At 44.9% G+C, this 4,541-nt stretch overlaps 1 non-coding gene across 1 annotated transcript; it reads right to left on the bottom strand.

Moving 5' to 3' along the window:
* Positions 1 to 3,962: 3,962 nt before the first annotated feature.
* Positions 3,963 to 4,065, bottom strand: LOC114902127. The gene has a single exon (XR_003795363.1). It is a non-coding gene; the product is annotated as a U6 spliceosomal RNA (small nuclear RNA).
* Positions 4,066 to 4,541: the final 476 nt, after the last annotated feature.

The raw sequence follows: 4,541 nt of genomic DNA on the forward strand, positions 1-4,541 counted from the left end.
GTCGTCTCTAACTATGCATTCGTACCACTACCAGGTGGTCTCACCAATGCTACGTGACAAGTTTTCAGCTGATTACGTGCAGACGTAATAAAGATTTGGGTGAATTTTGTAGATTTTTACACCAAGGTCAGGTCCCAGACAAAAATTAACAATCACTAGGGTATCAGAAAGGCACCGAGCAAACATGGAAGATTCGTTAAGAGGTTTTATGATACTATCAGAGCAACAGTCTCCTTAGCTTGAATAAGAGAGTGAACCAAAATCTGACCCAGATAAATAATTTAGGAATGGCTTTAACTAGCTCCTGATGTGATTCTCCGGATACTAAAATCATTCGTGTGTAAGCATGACAGATGCGAAGCCCTTGGGCTCTTGAAAGCAACCTCTCTTCTCTCTTCATTAGAGTGGCTGAAAAGACCACCAGATGCTCTCTTAGACACTAGAGCGACAAGAAGCCCAGGATGGCTGCAAACTCACCCTGCAACCCCAAGGATGAAATAACGCTCGGTGGTTCCATGGGAAGGACCCAACTGGCCATCAGTGCTACCAAGTGGGAGTCTCTGAGCCACATCCACGAGGGAGGGCCCATTCAGTTCTATTGGTAAGTGCACTGTAGTCTGTCCACACAGAGTTCTGTTGTTCTACTTCACGCCAGAAGAAAGATGTGTGAGAAAGAGGGCCAGCCAGGAAGATACAAACCCCTATTATTTTCTTTTGTGATTTTTTTTTTAACAACTCATTTCTGTACCTTTTTTCTTAAAGTCTCTGAAATCAAAGGGAGCTAGCTCTTGATACGGATGAGGGAGGGGATCAAAAGGATGCCAGTCATCCTGTGTTTTGCTTAATTTGTTCCAGAACAGTGAATGCACTTCTCCCAGGTTTGATCTTCTAAGAACTGAATTTGGCCATTTCCCAGACAGCTCTAGAAGTTGGCTAACAATCATAACTTGGGTCACAGGTTGGAAATCATTCTTTTTTTTTTGGAAATAATTCTTTGAATAACCCTCCTGGCTTTCCCATACATCCTGTCCCCAACCACTTCCTATAAGCTCAGGGTGACTTGCAGCAAAAGGTTTTCATTTACTTCTGCTGTTAACCCAGCCTAGAAAGAGGAACTCCTGCCAGGCCCTTTATAGTAGCAGCAGCAGCAGTAGTTACTAGCAACAACAACAACAACAAAAATTGACAAATACTATCACCTTTGATTTCACAGCAGTCCCATGAGGGAAGGTAAGTACTATGATCTTTTTTTAAAAATAAATTTATTTATTTTATTTATTTATTTTTGGCTGCACTGGGTCTTCATATCTGTGTGCGGGCTTTCTCTAGTTGCCCCAAGCGGGGGTTACTCTTCTCTTGCAGAGCACGGGCTCTAGGCGCTCGGGCTTCAGTAGTTGTGGCACGCGGGCTCAGCAGTTGTGGCTCGTGGGCTCTAGAGTGCAGGCTCAGTAGTTGTGGCTCGCAGGCTTTGTTGCTCCATGGCATGTGGGATCTTCCCGGACCAGGGCTCAAACCTGTGTCCCCTGCATTGGCAGGTGGATTCTTAACCACTGCACCACCAGGGAAGCCCCCAGTACGATGATCTTCTGAGATTCAGAAAAGTGAAGCTAGACAGGAAGAAAGCAGGCCCTTTAAATTCAAGTCTTTTAGCTGTAACTCAGTTCAAGGATGTGGACCCTGATGTTCAAAGAGGTTATATCACCTACCCAAGTTACCTCAACTAATTAGTCACAGACCCAGTTGACTGGTTAAATAACTAGTAGAACCAGAGAAAACTACTTCTCAAATGTTACGAGGAGTCTGAACCTGCGTAGCTGGTGTTGCTTCCAAGGGCTTCCCATGGGAGATGCAATGGCTTCATTCTGTCACACTGTAGAGAGCTCACTGGCGACAGAATGAGGAAACGGATTTTAAATTGACATAAGAAAGAGATATCTAATATACTTGAAAAGTGGAGAGATGGTCATGCCCAGCCTAAAAATATAGGCCGTTCAAGGAGACCCAAGCCACCTCTGGGCTCAGAAAACATCTCAGGTCCCTTCCAGGCCCAAGGTTTCTGAGTCCCTGGAAAAGCGGGGAGGAAGAAGAGAGGCTTTGAAAGCAGACGTCATGATTCAGTGAGAATGATGGCTGCATTTTTACTCTGCATGGTGAATGAAGAACAGATATTCCCTTATTTTCTGAGATCCAGGTAGGGCGATGAAGGAGAATGGAGTAAGAATTAATGCAATGAGAGCTGGAGACACAAAAGAATGAGGGGAACAAGCAAGTAGGGAGGAGAAGAAAAAAAAAGGAACGCGTAAAATTTCCTCAGAGGGAAGCATTTGAAAGGACACTGCATCTCAAACCCGATAATACCTGACAAACTCAACTTCAGGTATTCCAGAGAAATAAAAAAAAGGTATCACCTAATTGAAAAAATTCAAAACCCTATTTTTAGTCCACTTCTTCATTCCTTCCATACAGAAATATTTAACCACGTATTGTGATTGCTGTTATGGGCTGGCAGAATTGTGTCCTCCAAAAAAGATATGTTGAAACCTAACTCCTAGTACCTCAGCGTGAGACCTTACTTGGAAATAAGGTCTTTACAAGGGTAATCAAGTAAAAATGAGGTCATTAGGGTGGGCCTAATCCAATATGACCAGTGTCTTTATAAAAAGGGAAATGTGGGCATAGAGACAGAGACACACAGGGAGAATGCCACATGAAAATGAAGGCAGAGAAGACAGAACGCCAAGGACTGCTGGTAAGCCACGAGCAGCTAGGAGAGGGGTGTGAGACAGGTTCTCCTTCAAAGCCCTCACAGGAGCCAACCCTGCAGACACCTTGATCTTGGACTTCTAGCCTCCAGAACTATGAAACTGTAAATTTCCATTGTTCAAGCCACCCAGTTCCTGGTACTTCTGTTATGGTCTCCCTAGCAAACTAACAGAACTGGCTCTTCTGAGTTTCACCTTTCCTGGACACACACTTTCCAGTAAAGGTCTGGAGTGCTCTGAAATTGTGAAGCTCAAAAGCAAGTTAGAGCAGGAACTAATCATAGACGTCATTGAGTAGAACTTTTGTTTCACAACAAGAAAATCAAAATCCAGGAAGGGTGAGTGACTTGCCCATGTTTTCACAGTGGCAGAACCATGACTAAAGCCCAGGCATCCTGAATTTTTTTTTTTAATAGATTTTGTTTTTTTATTTATTTTTTGGCTGCGTTGGGTCTTCGTTGTTGTGCGCAGGCTTTCTCTAGTTGCGGCGAGCGGGGGCTACTCTTCGTTGCAGTGCGAGGGCTTCTCATTGCCGTGGCTTCTCTTGTTGCGGAGCACAGGATCTAGGCACACAGGTTTCAGTAGTTGCGGCACGTGGGCTTCAGTAGTTGTGGCTCGTGGGCTCTAGAGCACAGGCTCAGTAGTTGTGGTGCACAGACTTAGCTGCTCTACGGCATGTAGAATCTTCCTGGACCAGGGCTCGAACCCGTGTCCCCTGCGTTGGCAGGCAGATTCTTAACCACTGCACCACCAGGGATGCCCCAATGTCATCATTTTGATTTTATAAATAAGAAACAGGCTCAGAGAAGTTAGGTGTCTTGTCCAAGGTCACACAGCTAGGAAGTGGCAGAGTTAGGCTTTGAACCCAGCTGATATCCAGGTTGGCTCTTTCCACTACTTTGTATTTATACCAGGGTGTGCACGTTGCTGCCTGCATGTGGGTTTTGACATTTGCTATTTTTTGGCTGTAATTGATTTCATCAGTGTAATTGCATGACTTTTACTTTATGACATCTTTATCCAACCCTCCATCCCTTACGGCCATGTCTGTTTTATTTTATAAATTGTGGCAAAATATTCATAACCTAAAACTTACCATTTAACCATTTTAAGTGCACAGTTCTCTGGCATTAAGGGCATTCTCATTATTGTACAACCATTCACTGCTATCCATCTCCAGAATGTTTTCATCACCCCTGAAAAAATACAGGATGTTTCCCGCGTTGCTGTGTCATCCTTGCACACGGGCCACACTACTTGTCTCTGTATTATTCCATGTGCTGCCCAAGTGAGCACAGTGGGCGTTCGACTCAGCCGCTGGTTTTCTAATTCTTGGCTCCTCTCCAATTTTTCTTTCTTCTTTTTCTTTCTGTGACCTGCTGCCTTCTGCTCAGTAATGAAACGGACTGTCCTATTCATACATGTGCCTGTTCAGAGTCCCGAGCCAGACGAAGGAGAAAGCAATGTGATTGTCTGTAAAATGGCCTGGCTTGGACCCTGCCTCACCAATCCCCAGGAGTGAACAAGGAACGAGGAAAAGATTCGCAAACTGCCTAATTCAAATCTGAATCAGTTAGTGACTCTGATTTGCTCTACTTTGGGATCACTGAGGTGAGACTCAGAGCACTGCCCAGTGCTAGGGCTGAAGGAAGAGATGGGGTTCATCAGGTCTGTGCCCCCCTTGATTCACAGGTAAGACCAGTGAGGATCCAACAGGCAGGACTCGGGACCCTACCCAGAGCTCCCTCCACCTTGACATCTGCTGGCAAGTCTCACCCA

Source organism: Monodon monoceros, unplaced genomic scaffold (genome assembly GCF_005190385.1).
Source record: "Monodon monoceros isolate NGI ecotype Baffin Bay Population unplaced genomic scaffold, NGI_Narwhal_1 Super_Scaffold_2, whole genome shotgun sequence".
In the NCBI taxonomy this organism is placed as follows: Eukaryota; Metazoa; Chordata; class Mammalia; order Artiodactyla; family Monodontidae; genus Monodon; species Monodon monoceros.